Source organism: Artibeus jamaicensis, unplaced genomic scaffold (genome assembly GCF_021234435.1).
Source record: "Artibeus jamaicensis isolate MK-2021 breed Jamaican fruit bat unplaced genomic scaffold, CSHL_Jam_final contig_391, whole genome shotgun sequence".
NCBI classification, from domain to species: Eukaryota; Metazoa; Chordata; class Mammalia; order Chiroptera; family Phyllostomidae; genus Artibeus; species Artibeus jamaicensis.
Window position 1 is genome coordinate 1,814,859 of NW_026521814.1, and position 24,182 is coordinate 1,839,040.

The 24,182-nt window shown below is 37.2% G+C and overlaps 1 protein-coding gene across 1 annotated transcript in view; it reads right to left on the reverse strand.

Moving 5' to 3' along the window:
- KCNH7 (potassium voltage-gated channel subfamily H member 7) overlaps positions 1–24,182 on the reverse strand; it is a 470,253-nt gene that overhangs the window by 206,781 nt on the left and 239,290 nt on the right. The window lies entirely within an intron of this gene.

Consider the following 24,182-nt stretch of genomic DNA (forward strand, 5'->3'; position numbering starts at 1 on the left):
GACTGAAAGTTCCTGAAACAAACAAAAAAAAAGAAAAAAGAAGAAAGAAATATTTAAAAATGTTTGTTTCCTAATGCCTAGATCGAAAATTGATACACTATAGTTGCTCATTAAATGAGTTGGTGAATTCATGAAATGGGCAAACCCTTGCACTGTGACCCCTTACCTCTCCATGCTCCAGAATGAACAAGCAGTGGTTCAAATTTCAATTCTTGTTAAACTAAATGTGTACCGAAACATATTCAGAAAATTAATAAAAAGTACCCTTTATATGATTGAAGTAATAATGAGGGAGAGCAGGTTATTACCTGCAATTTGGTCAAATTAAAGTAGTTAATTAATTTATACAACAAATGGGCTACTATACCTTTCTGTGTGCCTGGCAGTGAACAATGTATTTAAAGATAAATAAGACTCAGGTATAGCCCTTGCCCTTAATGAGGTATAGTTAACAGCTAATCAGATCCATAGTAAGTTTTGGAGTGAAAAGTTTTGGAGGTTAATTTGATGTCTTGATTTTAAGTTCCTTAACTAGAGTGGGGAAGGTATGTCTGTGTGAGTATATACTTATTTTAGTAAAACCTTTTTTGAATAGTCCACCTAATCTAAAACATATGGTATTTTTCCTAATTTTCCTTAAAAATAGGAGCAAGCATTGCACAAGGAGATATTTTGACATGACATCTTAAATCATAAACAAATTTATCTTTATGTATGGAAAGCAACCTTTTAAAAATATATGAATTGTACACAAATAATTAGAATGCAACCTTCGAACTTTACGTTATCTTGTAAAACAAGAATTTAAATGCTAATTTATTTGCATAAAACATGTGTATTGCAGACAGAATAACATGTAGTGCTGTAATTGGCGCTTTCTTCTGCCAAAAGACCATATTTAAAAACTTTCTATTTCCCTTTCTTTTTCTTAATGTAACAAGACATATCACAACTACACACCTAAGGGATATCTTAAGAATAATGACAGAATAGAGTATGGGTGGGGAAAAAGGGAATATTTCCAAATCTAACTTAAGCATTAAAGAAATATATTTTAATATAAATTCCAAATTAATAAATATAAACACAAATATAAATTAATTAAAATTATAGTTTTAATAACTCTCCTAATTAGCAAACAACCTGTTACATAAAGTAGGTGGGGGTTTTAATAATCATATTGTTTAATGTCATTAAAAGACATAAAAATAAATACATTAAGTCCCTGGCAAACCAGTGTTACTTAAAAAAAATTCTTAAAAATGGCCATTGCTCTACCTGTGGCATCTGCTCCTATGGTGCATTGACACGGCATTTGATTTTTAGTGATTAAAAAGTAGCACACACAATGTTTTTAAAAATTACTATAATTTGAGGCTCTTAGATTGATGTAGATGTCATTTTGCTAACTTTATAAAAAGTACCTTTACAATAAATGTTTCCCCCCTACACTACAGAATAATTTTGTAACCAAATATAAAAAGGATTCGAAATTAAGTTATTTATCCTCCTGTGTGCTTGCCACCAAGTGAGGACTGTTCTGGGGGCATCGATGGCAGGGTTGCCTGTCCTGGGCGAGCCACCCGGGGGTTCTCTGTGCCAGAGCTGCGGACACGGGCCGTCTTTTCGCTGGGTGCCCAAGCTGGGTTTTACTCTTTCAAGCTGGTCCAGTCTCTGTACACAAATGGCAGTGCACTGGATCTGGGTCACCTGTCTACCTTCTGCGCCGGTTTTGAAAGAAATTTAACTCTGTCTTTCCTTCTACCTCTCTGTCCATTTGCCCAGAACTACAGTGAAACCCAATTCAGTTGACAATCAGAACAATCCCACTTTCTTGTTCAAGTTGCAGTTAAAGCACTGAATATTACATATATTATGGGCTATGGTACTAATGTATTTTTTCAGCACAAAATAAAAAATCCGAAAAAGAGGCATATCAGATTATATTAATTAGGGAAAAAAACGAATCACAAATGGCAATGTAGAAAGTGTTATTAAAAATAAAACTTGTTCCAAAAAATGCAAGGATTTAATGTGTCTCACTTTTCATGTGTCCTATTTAAATTTAGTGTTTTGCAACAATAAAGTTTGCTTGAAATTCTTATGACTTTTGACTTCAAAGCTTTGTTAAAGAAACAATTTTATAGATGTCATAAGCTTTTGTGGGTTATTAGTCTGTACAAAGCTCAAAATTACTAAATAAAGTAAATGAATTGTATTGTGGTTGAAAATTTACAAATGAGGATTTAAAAAGTCATGCAGAAATATATTTTTGAAGAATTCATACCAGCCCAAGAACTTTTTTTATGTTTTGGTCCACCACAAGAGAAGATAAGAGGGAGTCAGAATCAAGTGTGTGTGTGAATTTCTGATATAAAGCAAAAATACAAACCAGTCTTTTCTTAAAAGAGTTGTACTAGTCTAAAAGAATAAGTGGATGGTCTACAGGTGGGAAACATATAAAAGTCTTTTAATATCAAATGTTTTAGATGACAGAGAACAATAGGATTTTATAATTCATCAAATTTAAGCCCCTCATTTAATAGATAAAGGATTTGAACCAAAGACTTTAAGGAGCTAGACACCAGAGTAATAGACAATTTCTAAAGATCTCAATTACAGAATCATATTTAAAGAGTTCCACAGCAAAGACTCTTAATGAATCATTTGGAGAAAAATCAATATCATAGTCAGCCATGATCAGTAACAGCAGAATTAATAAAAAATGTGCTTAATTATGTCAGAAACTGCACAAAATGCTTCAGTATTTAATATCAATCCTAGCACCAATATTATTATTTGCAAAGCTGTTGTGTTTTAGTATGTTTAAAAGTAAGGACATAAAAATGAAAGCTAATCTACCTTAGTTTACCATTCCTATCACTTCACAATATGCGAGCATGACATCCATAACACCATAATATTAGTTCCAAGTTGCCCTTTGAGGGCAATGACCTTTTTGAGTCATTGTTATCAGTATTTGTTGTAACTGCTTTAAAATTAAAGCTTCAGATATGAACATAGAATATGACAAGAAAACAAATGGGATCAATGAAAATGTGAAGGTATCTGTATTGATGGGGTAAGGGTAGCCTTCAAAATGTGTCTGCATTGCTGTATAGGTGAACTAAGGTTGTGTCTTTGCGGACAGTGGGCAAGTAGAGAGTGTGAGGTGTGCCCGAATTATGTCACCGATGGTATTTAACATACGGAGTTCTGAATTATGTGGACACAGCACTCAAAAGTGTTATACCTTTGAACTAATGCATCCAAAAAAGTATGAAAAAGAATTAGACAGGTTTTGGAACTTGCAGTTTTAATGTTTCTCTCACACTTCCAACATTGAAGTTGAAGAAAACAGAATAGACTTTTTCTCATCTTTAGAAACTGACAACCCATTCTGGGCATTAGTTATAGCTTTCTAAAATATTATTTTCCTACTTTCAAAGTTAGCCTATATTTTTATCTGTAATAAAGTTGATTGTCTTTGGGTATAAACTTAAGAAAGTAGTGAGGGTACTAACTACAAGACTAATTCTTAAGTGCCAACTACCATAGCATTGTGTTCCCCGAGTTCAACAAAGTAAATGCCAAATTACATTGCTGCAGACTTTATGAATCAGAGAACTGAGCTTTCCTCTGTTTGTGAACGTTTACATTTCTGAAGCATTTCTCTGTCATTTCAAAATTTTTTGTGAATGTAAGTCTCTGGCCTTAGAGATAAAAAGCTATTTTCACTTCTGTGTAAGTAGCTAACTTCTAACCACACATGGAAACTGGAGCAAAGACAGCACCCCACTTTGGCCTCCAGGAGAATTCAGGAGTGAGGAGAAGCTGCAGGTCTAAAGGGAAGGGCCCATTCAGACAGATGGGGGGGATAGCTAGAAATCAGCATGTAGCTGGGTGACCAGCAACCAAGATCAAAAAAGGGCACCGAGGAACAGAAGACAATGTGTCATGCCACAGCTCTGACCATTTAACCTTTGTGCACAAAAGGAAACCTGCAGTATTCGAGGTTAGAACTGTTATGCCTTTGAACTAATGCAGAGGGTCAAGTATGAAAAAATTACTTTTTGGAACATAGACTTTTAAAGTCTCTATTTTGCTCCCAATGTTGAAACAAAAGGAAAACCTGATAAAACTAATGCTTTCATGAACTGTTTGTTCAAATGGATATAATTTTATTTCTACAAATACTTGTGGTTTATAAATATTGCAGAGTTACACAAGATTAAAGAGGCTAAAATTGGACTTTTTAAAAGGTGACTCTTTAGGCAATGGCTCATTCCATGATTCACACTTCTTGAAATAACTAAGTATGAGGCCGTGTTTTCCCAGTATGTTAGTCTCAGCAAGAATATCTGTTTTTAAAAAGGAATGATTCTTCTACAGAGCCACGATAGTCAGCAAGCTTCGTATTTAAAAAAATAGAATTGAAATAAAATTTTTTACAATCTGGAAATATTGTTTCTACTGACTGTTGAATTTTATAACACCAAATGTTTTGCTCAGTAGGAGATTTCTCTCAGTTCTGTAATTTCTATTTATATTCCAGCAAGACCATAATTATACATCTAATTTATATTGAAAATCCATGATTTATATAATATATATCCCTCCCTTTTATCTTTTTCCTTTGAGTGCTTTCTTTTATTTTTATTTATTTATATTTTTGGTGTGGCTGTTACTTTTTTGTGAATAGTGGTTAGTTGTCATTGTTGCTTCAAAAAATCAGCACCTCATTTTCTTTAAAACAAACTTTTATTTTTAAGTGAAAATGAAAAGTTTGCCTTTGCATTGAAACATATAAAATTTATCATTGATTTATAATGTACATGCTTTTATTACAATTTTGCTTGGAGATAATTAAAGAGGTTTCTGAGACAGGCTTTCATCGTAAGGATGTGGGTTTGGCAGTGCAACAGCTCTATCTGTATACGCGCTGCAGTGTATACACAATATGTATACACTGTGCTGATCTCTCATATGGAGACTGGGTGTCCTGGGCACTGTTCTGAGCTGGCTGAGCCGAGGCTTTGGTGAGTCCGGGCTGGGGCAGTGAAGGCAAAAGATAGGAGACTGGGTAGTTCCAGTGTTAGCTGCCTGGGGAAGAGAGCTCAGATAGGAGGCAAATGTGTCTCTCTCTGGGCCAGACTCACTTGGATCTGGCTTTGAGGTATCTGAGAGTGTTGCCAGGTGGGTCGGGGGAGGGTGGCCTCTTGCCAAAGAGAAGTACTTTGCTGGGAATCCCAAACATAATGGCATCTCACAAACGTCTCTGTTACTTTCTTTGTCTCGCCCATGCTGTTCCTGGGCCCTTAGCAAGTCTGATTTAAAAGTTCTAGTATCAGCTCAGTCCTTCTGGAATCCTCCTTCAAGTTGGGTGCCCCCACTTCTGCCATATACCCCAGTGCAACCGCGGTGGTGGAGAACGCTTGCCCCCAGGAAGAACCTAGTGCTGTCGATAATGTTTGAATGTGAGTAGGGTTTTGGTCTTTCTTGAAATGACCATTTTTAATAGTTAAGCATTTTCAACATTTACAGTTTAAACCACTGGCACCAAATGAAAGATGGCATATTCACTGCTTTAAAGGTACAGTGATCAGCAGCTGCCAGGCAGGGCCGACTGCCAAGGTTTTGCATTTGATCTGCTCCCCATGCTGTCTGAGGAAACTCTCTCTCTCTCCGAGGTAGAACTCAGTTCATGCTAACTCCCTCGGGGGCGATATTCGGCATGACGTCATATAATGACTTACTTGAGGGTGCTAGACAGGTCAGTGCTGCCGTCATTTAGTAAACAGCAATTGACAACAGTTTTGGGAGATGCAGACACTTACATTTTAATGACTCCATTTTTATTGTATTTCTTGATTAATACATTATAGAAATTTACACACACACACATACACACACACCCTTCTCAGCAATAGTTTTATTTGCATGCCTTAGAACACAAGGCAATTCATTATGCTTTTCCTAGAAAACCCTAAACCTAGGATGAAACAGTGTATGTCTATGAGGTAAAGGATGCCTTTGCAAAGATTTAAAAAAAAACCACTCTTGTGCTGTGTCCTTAAATTTCAAAGTATAACTGTTTACCTTTTATTCTTGAAAAAAGTGAAAATTTATTTCAAAGTTCAGAAAGTGCAAACTTAAAGAAACCTAGCTCAGCATGTGGGCTGTTGGATGAAGGTATTAATTAGGGGTCTGCAAACGAGATCTTACAGATGCGGAGATGACTTCATAGCACTGTTTCCTTGGGAGTATAAACAGTGTCTGAACTAACAATCTTTTAAAAGAAACATAAATTCCTAGATTTTTTCCTTTCCCCCTTAACATTTTCTGGTGCCCAGTATGCATAGCAATAATTTATTGTGGGGTTACATAAGAAATGCATCTTCCCTGTAAAGCACAGCTATTGTTAGAAGAGGCTTAAAATTTTGTTATCTAGAGTTAAGTCTTCATTAGGCATTGATTCTCTAACAGCAATAAACTAGTAAAATTTAAAATGACTTTATTTCAAAACTTAAACATATATATATATTTCTTCTGTGTCCTCCTTCCCACACACAATTCATTTTAAAACAATTGCCACATGTATGTTGCTCTTTCTATGCTGTTTTTCCATCCCCATTTCTACCTTTTCCTTTTTTTAAAAAAATTGTGTTTCTAGAATTTCTGTGTAGCATAGTTAGGACATGTGTTTTTCTACTTGATTTATAGAATTGAGCCAGAGAATTTGAATGACATAAATAAGGTTCCGGGACAAGGCAGAAATTTCACAGGTGTTGCATCCCAGTTAAAAACATTAGTGCAGACCTTGAAAGAGAATGTTACACTTGCAGAATTCTTCTTAGTTAGTTTTCTTAGCTTTGCCAACATGGAGCAGGCCATGTACTCCAGGTGTAGAGAGGTGAAACACAATCCGCTAACCCCTAAATTGCTTATACAGTTGATCTACTCTGCTTTTTCCTCTTGGAAAACCTTGGGAGGACCCTCTGTGGTAAATTTAGACACATTTATACAGGCTATTTTCTCCTATTAAAAATTGCAAAATATTTTACAAGTGACCTTGACCACTAATTCTTTGTAATATTGAGGATGAGAAGGATTATTGGTTTAGGATTAAGAAAATACAACATAATATTTTTGCATCCGTAAAATTACTACATGATTCTACTTCTGAGGTTCATTAAAGGTTAGATCCACATTCTGTTCACTTTTAGCATCCCCAAATCAATATATCATCCTTTACATCAGACATCTTCTTCCATATTTTATGAGATTGGAAAATTCATAATAACTTTCTAGTATCCCCCAAACCTTACCTGGTTAAAAGGCATTTAGCATTAGATTAGACCAGTGATTTTCAACCCATGAGCCATAAGAGACACACTTGGGTGCTGCAAGAACTGTTGAACATGCAATACCTGACTATTTAGTCACAGATACTGACCTCTTTTCCCTTAGACTATCAAATAAATCAAAAACAGCCAACACAACAATAGCCACCTGGTGTGAATGAATCAAAATTATACCTATTTTTGGTCATATCAGCAAGAAAATATAATTCCGTGGTGTGCCGCAGGATTTTAGTAATTAGTTTCTGTACACCTTGAGGTGAAAAAGGTTGAAAATCACTGCATAAGACATGTTATTGGGAGGCATTTTTATTTCTGAAGGCTTTCAACTCAGCAATGCATTAGTGTTAGCATATGCCCTTAACCTCCAAAGTAATTTGTTTTTATGTTCTCAGGTTGGAATCATGCCCTTACTATTAATATTTCATAGCAACAAGTAGGGGCTTCAGTATGTCCATCTGCTAGACTGGCAGAATGCCTGCCAGTGTCAGTTATCACGGTTTGCTGTTGTTGTTTTGTATTAGGTCTTTTCTGCATGATGCTTAGGGTAATTTAAGATATATTTCTCTTCTTCTCACCACATGTTTAAGTAATGCGTGTGCATAAATTATTTTGTTTGAAAGAAAAAAAGCTAATTAAAAATTGGAATCCTCCATTTATGTAAGGTATAGACAACATAGGTTATTATGTAGATTTTAATTATTTAATATATTCCCCCATTGGGATCTAATATGCTTTACATAGAATGTTGAAAAATTAATAGCATACAAAAACAGCTTGATAAGATGTACCAAAAGATGGCCATTTCTTACTGAAAGGTAAAAGAAGATGGAAAGCAGAAAGTCCACTTTGTATTGATGGATGAAGATCTCAGTGTGTCCTATTATATTGCCACTTGTTGAATAATGGTTTAGTTATTCTGATACCATAGAGTATTCCTGTGATTCTGAACACATATTAGGGTGTGATAAGTCCGGAGTCAGCCCTTGGTCTCCCAAAATCATAAGGGATGTGATGTTGTATTTATAAGATTTTGCCATCCAAAATTTTATTGATAAATTTTTGTTTTGGAGCAGACTAGTGGTAGAAATGGACTCACACCTTGGATTCAAATATTAGCTCATTCATCTTGAGGTGTGTGACCTTGGAGAACTTACTGAGCCTTTTGTGCCACTGCTTCCTCATCAAGAAAACACAGGGATAATAAAGGGTTTTGTGGGGATAAATACAATAATAGCTGTAGAGTGTTTCGTATACTAAATATTTAATAAATATTAGCCTATTATTTATTGCTTTAAGGTATTCACAAGTCACCTTCATCTCTCTGGAAACCATGCCCTGCATGTTAAACCTCATAGCAGAAGACTGAGAGTCTTTGAAAGATACCAACCTGAGAGGTCATTGCCAGCATCAAGCCCTCCTCCTCAAAAGAAGCCCCTGTTGTTTGTCATTCTGTGTTTTCCTTCTCCTTCATCCTTTGTGGAGCTCACCAGCCTCAAAGTCACAGCACTTGCTGGGGTTCAATGTCTTCTAAATCTATTTTTGTGTTAGGAGTGGTCACTTTGTCTTAGTCAAGTTTCATTTAGGGACAGTGTAATATTTTGGGGCTTGCAGGTGTTCAATAAAGCCTTCGTAGCCATTCCCAGCTCATTTATTTATAACAAGCTGAGAATGAGGCTTCCTCACAGACTCAGTTCCATATGGTCTACCCTGTGGCCACAAATTATCTCCCTAAATTGAACTAGTTGTCTGGAGAATAAGATCCATAAGTACAAGGAAGGAAAAACAAGATATTGTCAATTTACCACGTATATAAACAACATGAATTCATTATTCATTTAATCAGGGAACATTTATTAAGTACCTAATAAGAAGCAGATAGTATTTGCTTGAAGCTGCAAAGCCAATTAAGACATAGTAATTGCCATCGATGGGCTTTCATTCTAGTGAGCAAAGGTGAGGGTCAGAGAGAGATCTAGTCCGTAAATACCAAAGTGTAATATTTTTGGTTCAACAGTTGTGACAGAATTACATACTGAAAACAAGGATACATAATGAAAAAGTGAAACCCTTCTTCTGGTAAAGGTATCATAACTGATTTTATTTTTCAACTAAACTTTATGGAGCCTAGTCCTAAAGGATGAGCAGGCTGTGATCGTCAGGATGGAAATGCGAGGATTCAGATATTCAAAGTTTATGGATAACATGTCAATAGTGTAATTCGTCAATGAATGGAGGAAGAACTATTATTATATCAGTTTTTGGCATAAACAGCATACACAAGAAAATAAGATAACTGAAAAATATGGCTATTTTTAGGAGGAAGATGATAATTATAAAATTACCATCATCATCTGGATTGATACTCCCAAATAACTCTTTACAATCTGCTGTCAAAGTGACCTGATTCTGATAAAACTGGAATTTACAAAGGGCTGGGGGTAAGTGAGACAGCTCTTTCAATTTTACTTTTTTTTTCCTTATTTTCTGAATAACTAAGTCCAAAAGCCATTAGGTGAGGCTAAACAAGGCAAGCATCTCGATAAAATCAGAGGATGGATTGAGTAAAAGCGAGAATAGTAGGTGTTACCACTATCATACATGTTCATTGTCTGTACTGTCCATGAGGGCACATCATTTTTAGGCCTCTTCCCTTCATCCCTCAGCTCCCTATAGCTCGAAACAAGTATCCATATGATCGTGGTGGGAAATGCTGTGGGGTTTACATACTTATTTCTGTTGTTGGTCTCTATTCTCTAAAATGTAAGCTTTATAGGGTATTTTTTTACTATGATCATTTATAAACCTATTTTTTAAATTTTTATTTTTCACATTTTAAAAATTATTGTTCAAGTACAGTTGTTCTCATTCCCTACCTCCCAATACTCCCCATTTCGGCCTTCACTGGTTAGAACAGTGCATAGCACATAATAAGATCTCAATAAATAATTTTCAAATTAAATAAATGAAAAGATTGATTTCAAGAATAGGAATATATGCATAAAATAATGTTACTTACGACCTTTAAAGTGTTAAGTACTTTGTATAATTTCCACTTCTAGTTGATTAAATAACAGAATTGTTATAATGAAGCAAGGGCTAGTGACATTGTAATAAGCATTTTTTGTCAATGCTTTAGGTATCTCTGGGTTGAAGAATTAAGTTAGATCTATTGTATAATGCAGAAATAAAAAGAAAATCTGAAGTTATATAAGAAATATGTAAAGAAAAGAACTCTAGTCAGAGGTAGTGAGAAAAATATAAAACTTTTAAGGAATTTTATGAAAATTATTTTAAATAGAACTAAATGTAAATAAAACTCAAACAGCATAAGAGATATTTATTTTTTAAGAAAAATATCTTCTTTGGCTTTTGCTGTGTCTTTATAACTTTTCTTAGATATTGCACATATGCCACTGTGAAAATAAATGATAAAAACCTCATTGAACATGGAGGCAGGATGCCCAGCGAGGCAGCTCTCGGCATTACCAGTGGGCGCTGTGACAGAGCCCAACAGGAAGAAGACGGCTTTACCGCCCAGCAGGAGGACTTTCTTTTTACCCAGCAACAGACCCTGTCCATGAGAAACTGCTGTGACTCAGTCACTTCCCCCTCTTCTCTATACAAGAATAGTCCTTTCCTTTGTTCCCACAGCTTGTCTATGGTTTTGCCATAGCTTGCCTGTCCCTATTGTAATTCTCTGCTAGTCTCATAATGACTCATTTTGCTGGTGAACAACAGGCTATTTAAATTTTTAAGGATGACTACATGCATGAATACAACTATAATTTTAAAGGAAGCCATAAATTTGGGTCCTAAAAGTAATTGTCATGAAAATACAAGTATAGTCTAATAATTTTCATACTTGATCGCAATAAACCTTGAAACTAATTTCTTCAAGAAATGTGACATGGTTGGGAAAAAAACTTTTAGGTAAATTAACTTAAATATCTTAAATGACATCATATATAGGAAGGCCGAAAGGGAAATTGAGATAGGAGATGGGCGAATTCTGAACTCAAGCCGTGACAAGGTGAGAGGACATCTAAGGTAGGAGTGACAGCTCATTCCTCTTCATCGTGGCAGTGCCCAGTGCCACCCCACCCCCGTGCTGGGAGGAGAGCAGATAAGTAAACACTTTCTGGAGAAATACATATGAGAATGAGTGAAGGTTTTAACTTAATAAAGTCAAAATTAATAATGTCATTAAAATACATGTAAAATGTGGTATGCAGATTTAAGCTGAAATACCTTAGAAAATAGAAAGCCATACAATGATTCTGCCCAGAGATTTGCCAAAAATTATTTAATTACATGTTCACAGAACTGTTACAAAATGTTTATTATTTGGATATGTATCAGGGGAGATAATTATTTTCTTCAGTCTATGAGGTAGATACAAGCATTTCTGTTACCTTTTATTTGTGTTTACATTGTATACATTCAAATTAAGACTAGAAAAATTATTCTAGGCCCTACATTAAAAGAATTATTCAACTATCATGTTCAATAAGGTTCTTGACTATTTTACAGAGAGATGGTTACATACGTAATCGTGGGGGAGTTTTTATGTTTCAATTTTTTAAAGAAAGAGCGAAGACGTATATGTATTGTTGTTTAGTATGTAGGCAAGTACATTGCTGCGTACATTCACTGGCAAAAACTGTCCATGAGGACGAGTCGTATAAATTATATGTTATAAAAAGAGCAGAGTAAGCATATTTGTAAGTCGTAATTTTTTATTTATTAAAGCTATCATCAAACTTCTTACTCTCAGGTAGCTAAATGTTTTTTTTAATTTGTATTTTATCTTAAATATTGGTACTGAGTTATCTTTGACCACATCATTTGCTGACTAGCCATTGAACAACTCCACAAAACAGCTGTATTTTGCATCTCCATGGCATGGACACCATATTTTTCACTGGGCACCAAAAGGTACATACAATAAATGTTAATAAACATCAATGTTTAATACAATGCAAATGTGACTGACTGAGAGAGATTAGGTGGTGTATTGTGACTTTTTACCTGTCATTTTTCAAGTTGACAAAGGAATCAGCCTTAACTCATTATTTCCAGGTTTCAACGGTCCCTTTTTAACTTTAGCATATTTTTTAAGTCTTAATTTCTTCTCTTTGTAAAAAAAATGACAAAAACTCAATCATATACTTGTTAGAGAGTTGGCTCAATAGGACTCATATTCCTTTACAATCCTAATACAATCGTGTAAATGCACTTGAAATGTTACCTATTTACTTAATAGATTGCAACGACTCTCTGAGGCTACTGAGGGCAAAGTACTTTTTTTTGTTTGTTTTCTATTTAAGTGTTCACTGTTATGAATGCCATGGAACTATCTAGAAGAGAAATCTCTGGATACGTTAGTAGTGTTTACTCCTTTAAGTTTTGGAATGAAAATACTACAGAAAGCTGCCACTGGAAGGAACCCGCGAGCTCGTCCTGCCAGGGAACGAATAATGGGAACAATGTTGGGCGGTGGTGGAGACACCACGGCCAGTCCCAGCGGGTCCAGGACCGGAGGCCTGCTTTCGGGAGACTCGGTTCCATGTTTTTTCCTCTATGTAGCATTATCGGGCTGAGTTTACAAAAGCAAAACATCAACTGCTGTTTCATCTCATGATCAAATAATTTGTAGGTAGCACGCTACATACTGAGGAAGATGAGAATGGTAAATATTGTATGAGCTACCCTTGGCATATAATACCAAATGCCAGTGGATGTGTTAAGCGTTTGAAGCTTTTCCTCCCTTGGTTTTTCAGTGACTGTGGTAAAGTTGTAGTGCTCGTACCAGGCACTGACTCTGTGCTGCCCCAGCCCCCTCCTCTCCAGCTAAGCCCAGGATCCAGCGCTGGGAATCTGACTGCATGGGAGGGTTTAGTGCTGTAAAGCCTTCTATTCAGGGACGTAGGATCAAATCACACCTGCTGCTGGTTTGCTCCTGACCTTGAAGATCAAGAGGAATAATTGGCTTTCTGCCTTATTCTGCAACCCTGGCTTCCTTCCCACATTTACTCTACTCCTGCTTTCTTTTCTAAATTTCAGTCTTTCTTTGCAGCCTGCTTTGGTATATGTTCCTCTAGGATAGTGTCCCACGAGGGCGTCAGCTGGCCTTTATCTATTGTCAGGGGCTCTATTACTGACAGGTTTGCCTGAGACTCACTGCTCTTTCACCTGCCTGCCTGGAATTCTGACACTGTGCTTTGATGCCTGTCCAGTCACCCTCTAACTTCTGTTGGATCTCTTCATGCCAGATGATAACCAGGATGACCAGCTCTTACCTATGGCCATGTTTTCTACACGTTTTATCCTGTTATGGGCTAGCTTTTCTCCCAGCACCAACAGCTACATCTGACAACTAGATACTGACTTTACCAGGGAATAGGTAAAAATTTCAGGTCTGCCTGCTGTTATCTGCCCCTTTCTTCTGCTTGTAACTATACTACCAGACTACATCCCCATGGCATTTCCAAATGCTTTAGTATGCCTTTATTAAACAATAACATGTTTTGTGAATTAGCTGAGAGTACACATTTCCCTCAGAATTAAGATTGTATTTACATGAGCTAAAACAGAGTAATGATAATATTCAGAATATCCTTAAATATACCGAACCACTACTGCAGTTAAAAAAATTCCAAAACTAACTCCTAGAGATATTTTACTTTCTCAGTTAACCATAGGACTGTAAAATTAACTTAAAGTAAACAATTATTTTTGCAGTTCTTGAAGCATTATGAATGACCTTTCACATAGCTGACTTACTTGTAGGAAATGAGGTTTTGCCATGCATAGACAAACTTTGAGAAACCACAAAATTTGGGTTTGATTTAAATCTGAAATCATCAGTTTTGAAAAAGGCCTGAATCTGGCCAAAGTGCATTTTTCAGATAGCGACATCTATTCTTTGCATAAAGACAGATCATGGCTGCACACCAAGTAACTGTTGTCTTTTTTTCCCCCTCTTAATTGATGTGAAGAATTCAAATTCTCTCATGGAATTTTCCCTGACTTTACTAACAGTGGCTTGCTGAACTTTTTTCTTTAACGCTATTTGAAGTTATGGTTTTGGAATTCTTGAGGCAACAGACAAGAAAAAGTACTGCTCCTTTAACCTCTTTGCAGCTTCACATGGGTTATGTAACCGTTCCGACTTCATTTCCCAGTTCTGTGAAGTTGTGGGTGTGGAGATAGTGAGAGGAAGGAAATGAAATGCCCTTCAGTGCAAGCATCCCAAGACTTAGGGATTCAGGGAACTATGAGGAACGGAACCTATTCACTAATGAAATCTGTTCTTTAAAGGTGAAAAACAAAAAAGACCTGAAATAGTTCCTGAAATTAGCCACACCTCCTTCCTTTTCCCTAGTCTCTCTCAGTCTTTTCCCATCTCTCACTTATGTCCATGTTCCTCGTCAAAGTGCCTTACCCCACTCCTCCCTCAAAAAATCTGCAACAGCCATAAAAAATCTTGGTTTATTTTTTGTTTGTTTGTAAGAGTTGATAGATAAAAAAGTGGTGTACTATAGATTTTTAGAAAGAAAGGGGACTATGATGATGACCAACAGAGTGTTACATATAGAAGATGAATTTGAAGAGATAAGAGGTGAAAAGGGGGAAAAAAAGGTAAGTTTGAATTCGATCTGGAGGAATTAGAAAGAATAGAACCTTTTTCAACCAGCATAATTTATTGTAACTTTTTGTTAGTCTGTCCTTGCTCTCCCTCTTTTAATGCAACATCAAATTATATTAACATCGTTCATTTTATAAACAAGGATGAGAGCATTGGATGCCATATATTGAGAAGCATGAAGAGATTTCAAAATTTTTAGTTTTGGAAATCCCTCTGGAAGGTGGACAAGTAAGGTGAAAGCATGTTGAATCCTGGTTAAAAAGCCCTGAACTGTGGGGCTTTGGACCCTGAGCCTCATTTCCCTTTTTGTATGAGTTTTCCTAAGGCACTTCACCTAATTTACATTACTCTTATAAAATTAAGAAAATATAACCTGTTCTTTTTCTCACAGAGTTATATTAACTCCGATGAGGAAGATTTCTAGGGAGGGTATTTTATAAACCGCAAAAAAGTTTATTTCATACTATACTTCACTTATTTTTTCTCCATAGAGCACAATTTTACTTAAAAAGCAGTTGTATTCTAGAATCATCTGCAAGTTCCCCATTCAATAAATAAATAAATAAAATTTATGTATTTACATAACTAGTTTCAGATTCTTTCCATATGGCCATGACCTTTTTCATTTTACAGTTGAAGAAATAGAGCCTAAGGAGATTAAGGCACTCGCCCAAGTTCATCGAGCTCCTAAATCGTGGAGATATAAATTCCAAGAATCTATGCTTCTTCTAATAAGACGCCGGGCCTTTTGGTTCCAGGGAATAGTGACATAAGTCCCCCTGCTAACCAAACCTACTCAGGTCAAATGTGCCTGTAGTAATGCAGGTCATTCTCCACAGAACATGTCTCTGTGGCGTCTCTAAAGCATGACACTTGTTGGATGTTTCTCTTCTCTAGTCCTTTTCACTGGTTTATTTGGTGCTGACACAAATCATCCACCAACACTGAGTGGACTCAATGTTGGGAGCAGACCAGAACAAAAAATAGAAACATTATTTTATTTTATTTTTAAAGGGGTGGGCTAGATTATCATAAAATTATCAGGAAGATGAGCATGGTTTTTAGTCTTTCCCAGGGTCCAGTCTGCACCCTTTTTCCCTTCAGGCCTTTCTCTCTTTTGCTCTCTTCAGTTCAGAACTGATTCTCATAAAGCATCTTTTTTAATTGCTTATGTCTCAGTGGGAAAAAATTTACTTGTTAAGCTACAGTGCCCTGGAGATATTTATAATCTATCATTTGAACTCAATAATTTGTTTCTAGATAGAAGAATTTCATGAATCAAAGAAGTGAGAGAGGGCTTTAGAGGGTTCAAGTGTGTTCATTCATTTACTGACTTTTCTCAGTGAGATCTTTCAAAATGCTGGGTTGCAGTAAGAGAAAGGTGAAGAAAATAGACATATCCCTGTCCGGTAAGGTAAATAATAAACAAGTAATTACGAATAAAATGCGGTGAATGCTGAGAGAATGTCTTTAGAAAATACATTGTAAGTCTAGGGAGCGTGATGTGTGAGATTTTTAGAATGCACTGGGTCCCACAGTGCATTTTTAGAATCCACTGTGGCTCAGTCGGCTGGAGCACTGTCTGGTGCCCTGAAGGACTGAAGTGTAGCAGGTTTGATTCCCCTTTGTGTGTGTGTGTGTGTGTGTGTGTGTGTGTGGCAACAGATCAATATCCCTCTCTTACGCAGATATCTCTCTGTATCTCTTTCTCTCTCCCTCCTCCCTTCCCCTCTCTGTGAAAGCAATGAAAAAATGTCCTCAGGTGAAAGTAAAAAAAAGATAACGAAAGCAAGCACTGGGCCCTTCAACACAAGCTGAGGCAACAGCAAATGCAGACAGATGAGAATAGCATTCATCGAACAATACTTTTTTTTAGCAAATGAGTATCTATGGAGGCAGACATTAAACCTCAGTTATTTCAAGGTGTTTAAATATTTATATTTACCCTGTGCTTTAAGCTTTCAAGTGTATTTTCATATGTATAGTAAGTCCTCATCAAGCCCCTGTAAAGTAGGTATTACTATCCCCAATCACAAATGTTAAGGACATGTGTGATATATGACAAACCAGTTAGTGAAACAACCAAGGCTTCTGACTCCCACTTTTGGGCTCTTGCCAGTGTCTGAAGATCAGTCCGGTGCCAAGTATAGCCAACCAGGTAGGGTGCTGCACCTTGGACCTTAGGAAGGCAGGGCTGAAGCTTATTTAGATGACAGTGAAGAAGAAACTGGAGTCCTTGGCCTCCTTCAGGGGTTTTCTGGGGACTGAGGTTGGCACCCAGAGAAATAAGGCTGTCTTCTCCATGACATAGGAACTGAGGGCTAGAATATATCCATTTCAAATGTAAAAGAGAGAAGTAATTCCTGGTGTTAAGGTGAAGCTTACTTCCTTTTATGAGGACCCTTTGCTATAACTGAAGAAACAAATGGACTTTCTGTGAGTACAGTCTTACCAAATTATTGTTATTTTCAGTCTACCAAAAACAAAAATTATGTTTTTATTCATTTTTATGAGATTTTTATGCATGCCAAGGTGATCAGTTTTATTTTATGTCTACCTGTCTACTGAAACACCCTCACTTGGACTGACTGGGCAATAAAATAATTCTATTTATCAGTGAAATCCAGCCATAGCATAAAGAAAAATATATGCCAGGTTTATTTTTTATGGTGTCATTTATAAGGCTGTGTGAATCCTTGAGCATCATATAAATTCTTGAGCAGAGAGCCATTTGTGTTGGCTGAGGGAGAATGAGGCCAGAAGAGGTACTCCACTGTTTCCGAGGATGAAGCTCATCACCCTCAAGAACCACTCAGCTGGTCACTTGGCTCCTCTGTGGCCTTGAGCCATTCTTTACTCCCTCCTGGGAACTAGAATGGGGGTCCAAGCGTGGGTTTACTCTACTTTACTTCCCGCAGAGGGAGATGCAGTATTTCAAGGCTGATGTGAAGTGTGTGGAAAGAACTAGCATAATCACATTTCCAAGGAGGTAATGTCCTTTTTGTTCCTCTGCTATGTCAACATGAAAATTCTGTTTTCTCCAGTTGGAGTGAGCAGCTTGGGGACACTTTAAGCCCCCTAGCATCTGACACATCAGTTGTATGAGAGAAACTTGTAGGGCTGCTCATCCTGGGTGTAGAGTTGGGGAGCAAATTCAGGGATGCTAGCATATTATCTGCCCCAGCTCAGCTTGCCCCTCACAAGGTGGGCACTTCTGAACATGTACAGCCTTTCTGTAAGTCTGTGTACATCTTAATGGCAACAGAGGCAGTTGTTTAATGAGAAGCCATAATTAAGACAAGTACATGGGTAGATCACATTTTATTTTATTTATTAAAGATTTTATTTATTCATTTTTAGAGAAGCGATGGGAGGGATAAAGATATAGAGAGAAACATCAATGTGTAGTTGCCTCTTGAGTGCCCCCTCCTGGGGACCCGGCCTACAACCCAGCCATGTACCCTGACTGGGAATCAAACTGGTGACTGTTTGGTTCACAGGCTGGTGCTCAATCCACTGAACCACACCAGCCAGGGTGATAGATCACATTTTATTTATTTATTTATATATTTTTGACTATGAAGATCTATTTTTATTTTTATTTATTTTTTAATATTAAATTTTATTCAGTTACTTTTCAAGTACATTTTTTTTAATCTATTTCTCCCATCCCACCCCACCCCCCCGCCCGGTCTCCCCCCTCCCTCCCATTCCCCCCCCCCCCAGTCCTCATCTCTGTGTCTTTCATACTTGTTCCTCAAAATCCCTCCCCCTTTTTCCCCTTAAGTTCCCTTCCCTCTCCCCTCTGGTCGCTGCCCACTTGTTCTCTATTTCAGCGTCTTTGTTTTTATTCTGTTTGCTTGTTTGTTTTATTCTTTAGCTTCCTGTCAAAGGTGAGATCATATGGTATTTGTCCTTCAATGCCTGGCCTATTTCACTCAGCATAATGCTTTCCAGTTCCATCCATGTTGTTGCAAAAGGTAGTAGCTCCTTCTTTCTCTCTGCTGCATAGAATTCCATTGTGTATATGTACCACAATTTTTTGATCCATTCGTTTACTGATGGGCACCTAGGTTGCTTCCAACTCTTGGCTATTGTAAATTGTGCTGCTATGAACATTGTGGTGCATAGGTTCTTTGAAATTGATGTTTTAGGATTCTTGGGGTATAATCCTAGCAGTGGAATTGCTGGGTCAAAAGGCAGGTCAATTTTTATTTTTCTGAGAAAATTCCATACTGTTTTCCATAATGGTTGTACCAGTCTGCAATCCCACCAACAGTGAACTAAGGTCCCCTTTTCCCCACACCCTCTCCAACATTTGTTGTTTGTTGCTTTGTCTATTATAGCCATCCTGACTGGTGTAAAGTGGTATCTCATTGTGGTTTTAATTTGCATCTCTCTGATAGCTAACGATATTGAGCATCTCTTCATGTGTCTCTGGATATTCTGTATGTCCTCTTTAGAGAAGTGTCTGTTCAAGTCCTTTTCCCATTTTTTAATTGGGTTCGATGTCTTCCTAGAGTGGAGTCGTGTAAGTTCTTTGTATATTTTGGAGATTAAACCTTTGTCTGAGGTATCATTGGCAAATATGTTTTCCCGTACAGTTGGTTGTCTTTTTAATTTAATACTGTTTTCTTTAGCCATGCAGAAGCTTTTTATTTTGATGAGATCCCATTTGTTTATTCTTTCCTTTATATTCCTTGCTCTAGGGGACATATCTGTAAAAATGTTGCTGCGTGGAATATCTGAGATTTTCTTGCCAATGTTCTCCTCTAGGACCTTAATGGTGTCATGGCTTATATTTAAGTCTTTTATCCACCTTGAATTTATTTTGGTGTATGGTGTAAGTTGGTGCTCAAGTTTCATTTTTTTGCACGTAGCTGTCCAGTTCTCCCAACGCCATTTGTTGAAGAGGCTATCTTTACTCCATTTTATGTTACTGCCCCCTTTGTCGAATATTAATTGACTGTAGAGGGTTGGGTTGATTTCTGGGCTCTCTGTTCTGTTCCATTGGTCTATGTGCCTGTTTTTATGCCAGTACCAGGCTGTTTTGATTACAGTGGCTTTGTAATACAGTTTGATATCAGGTATTGTGATCCCTCCTACTTTGTTCTTCTTTCTCAAAAGAGCAGCTGCTTCGCGTGGCACCGACTGCCGGCGACGGCCGGGTATGGGCCCGACGCTCCAGCGCCATCCATTTTCAGGGCTAGTTGATTCGGCAGGTGAGTTGTTACACACTCCTTAGCTTGTTACACACTCCTTAGTGGATTCTGACTTCCATGGCCACCGTTCTGCTGATAGATCACATTTTAAATCATAGAGCACGTTTGATTTTTCCTCAGAAAGATTAAGAACTGAAACTGTGAAAAAGAGATTTATGTAAAGAACATGATTTCTTACTTATGAAATATACTGATAATGATTTTTAAATAATTCTGTATGAAGAAATAAAACTTGCTTCTGTAGATGAAAAAATAAAATAAAATAATATGGTCATGAATTGCTGCTGTCACTTCTTGTAGTAGTTCTCCATTTCCCTTCAAAGAAGGCTTGACTATAAATCTGACCACATATCTTCTGGGCTATTCCCTTGGAAGGAGTCAGATAATGCCGTTCTGAGACCTTTCCTGGTTTGTGTTATAGGCACAAAGCCAGGAAGGTCTTTGTAAATTCTAACTGAATGCTTGTCCTCTAAAAGTACTCACTTGTTTCTATTATTTATGATTCACTGTCCACGTCCATTACTTAGAAACAATATAGTGGTTTCATACAAAAAATTACCAAGTACCTAAAATAAATTATTAAGACCCAGTCCTCATCCTTCATGAAGATATATTTCATGAGTGAATTTTTTAATAAAAATGAGTGTACATAAATCCAAATGTGGAAGGGGCTATCACTTCAAGAAGTGAACCTTGGGCTCACTACAAAGGTGTAAACAGAGAGGCTTCAAAGAGAAGAGGTCTAGTACCAAGGTGCCTCATTCTAGCCCCTCCCATCACGGTGCAATCCATCCCATTGCATTCAAGGCAATTTAATGCACTTTAACTGCATTCGGTGCAACTCAACAATTTTCATTACAACAAGAGCTTTCATGTGTTGCTTCACAAAGGAGGTCCTCTCCATGAACATGTATCCTGGGGGAGCAATGAATGACATGAGTGACAGGAAGAGGACCTGCTAGGTTAAGAGCCCTAACCATCCCACCATCGCAGATGGCCCTGGGGACCACTTTTACACATAGCAGCAAAAGGGAGGATGAGAAGCATGCTTGGTTTGGGGTAGAAAGCAGAGAACACATTTAAGCAGAGTATCCCTGTGGGCACTGAGCAACACACAGGAGAAACTGTAAGACTCATACAAAAATGGTCTCAGAATGTCAAGAGGCCTTGATGATAATTTTATAAAGAAAGGAGAGAATCAGATTAACAGAGATTGTTTTAAATGGGTGGAATTTTTATACTGGTTATGCACAATGAGAATCGTGGACTGTTTATTGATATTGCTTCACTATAATTAAATCTCAAGGAGAAAAAAATATATAGTAACAGTTTTCCCAAGCTTGGAAGAATGTGAAGTGGCCATGATGAGTAATCGTGGCAGGCTTCAGGCAAGTGCAATTTGGCAGATTCCTGGATATGTCCCTCATTTACAAGCAGGGGCACTTTCATTTTGATTTCAAATAATAGGTTTGCAGTCCTCATTTATGACAGATCCAAGTCACTAGAAAAAAATAAACCCAAACTTTAAAAACCATTCTTTTTAATTCTACCCCAAGCATAGCATACTACACAACTTACTTTGCTAACTGCACTTTGGAACCATAAGTGATGGAAGAGACTTTAATAAATCAAACAACAATGGATAGCTCTTCCAGAACTGCATGAAATATATAAATGACTGAACAATGCAGCAATCACTATTATAACAGCTTAGCAAAAATAGAATCATTGTTTTATTATATCCATTACAAAGGTATTTGGGGCTACTTCCTTTAGAGATGAGAGCTTATTCTGTGCTTTATTATAAGAGGTACTGCAGGTCGTAGTCCCTGCTTGTCCTTTTTAACCATGGAAAATTACTTTATGTTTTATTATTACTCTTCTAGGTTTTTTTAAAAAGTACATTTAAATGCAGATTTTTTCCTAAAAATGCAAACTTTGTTTTACATAATGCTACCTGATAGATCACTAGACTGATTGACAAATAACATTTATTTTGTTGAGTAATATTTACAATTATTGGGGAAAATATAATACCAAACGCCAAGAGCAAAATTACAATGTAATGTCATATATCTTTATTTTTTGGAATTTGGCTTGATTTATCATTTTTAAACAAGTTCAATAATCCAGAGAGATGCCTCAAACATTTTGACTACAAAAGGACCCACCTAACCCAAGAACTAAAAAGCAGTGCTGAGATACTCATTGTCAGAATAAACTACTGAGTTGAAAATCTCTTTTCTTCACCTTCAGGCTTTTCATCTGAGTTGACAAGCCCAGTGTCTGGTGTAAGGACTGGGGAGATCTCTAGGTACAAGCTAGATTGTGAAGCAAAATGGGCTGGGTAAGTGGAAAGGCCATTTGGACAGGGCCAGATAAGCATGGCTGCACACTACTGCCCTTCCAGTCTGAGATTTGTTAGAAAGGTGATTCTAAGAGTTCAAGATGATCTCTGCTGGGCTACAATGGAGGAGTGCATTTGACCTTGCAAGTAGTCCGTTACCCACATGCTTTGGTTTGGGGGGATGCTTGGATGAAATCTGCTGCCCTAAATAACTTGCCATTCTTTCTGAGGATTGGAGAAGTCTTCTGAAGTCCCTTATTAGTATAATGAGTGTGGGAAGCATTTTCATAAATTCTTGTATGGGGTAGCACTTTAGCATTTAACCCTTTAGTAAGAACTAGCAGGGATAAAACACAAAGTAATCACTTTGGGGGTGGCAGGAAGCCTCCTTAGAGAAACCCACCTATTTCACAATTGTTTGTGAAATTGTTTGGTTGAAGCTTTTTTGCACTTTTACTTGTGGGACAAAGCTTGTACTCTGCAATCTACTATTCAGCGACTTGGCCTGAAGGTGGTCCTGCTGAAGGGTATCTGAGTCATGCTCTTTGACTCCTGGCTGAGTCATGCTCTTTGTTCCAGTTCTACACTACTGCTTTTGGCACTCTCAGGCAATTGGTTTATAAGCTCTGGGCAGATATATTCACTTCCTCCTTATATTTAGAGCACAGCATTTCAAATGATAACAAAAATTTCAAATAATTAAATTCAAAGTGAGGAGACCTGAGTCTAACACTAATTAGCGGTGTGATCATGCGCATCCTACACAGCTTCTCAAAACCTCATTTTCCTTCTCACATCAAAGGGACTGAATGAGGTTGTTCTATGGTCATTACCTTGGATATGACACCTGCATCCAGAAAGTAGAACCAGCAACAATTCAATGCAAGTTTGCTGCATTGCTTGCTCATAAATCTTCCCACACTGAATAGTATTTTTATTTTATTTTTATTTTTTAAATTAATTTTATTGATTATGTCATTACAGTTGTTCTATTTCCCCCCTTCATTCCCCTCCACCCTGTACACCCACTTCCCCACCATCCCCTCTTTAGTTTATCTCCATGTGTCACAAGTTCTTTAGATTCTATATTTCCCATACTATTCTTGCCCTCCCCCTGTCTATTTTCTACCTACTGTCTATGCTACTTATTTTCTGTACCTTCTCCCCACTTCTCCTTCTCCCACTCCCCTGTTGCTAACTCTCCATGTGATCATTTCTATGGTTCTGCTCCTGATCTAGCTGTCCTCTTAGTTTACTTTTGTTTTAGGTGTGGTTGTTAATAACTACGAGTTTGCTGTCCTTTCACTGCTCATATTTTTTATGTCCTTTTTCTTAGGTAAGTCCCTTCAACATTTCATATAATAAGGGCTTGGTGATGATGAATTCCTTGAATTTGATCTTATCTGAGAAGCACTTTATCTACCCTTCCATTCTAAATGAACGCTTTGCTGGACAGATCAATCTTGGATGTAGGTCTTTGGATTTCATGACTTGGAATACTTCTTTCCAGCCCCTTCTTGCCTGTAAGGTCTCTTTTGAGAAATCTGCTGACAGTCTGATGGGAACTCCTTTGTAGGTGACTGTTCCCTTATCTCTTGCTG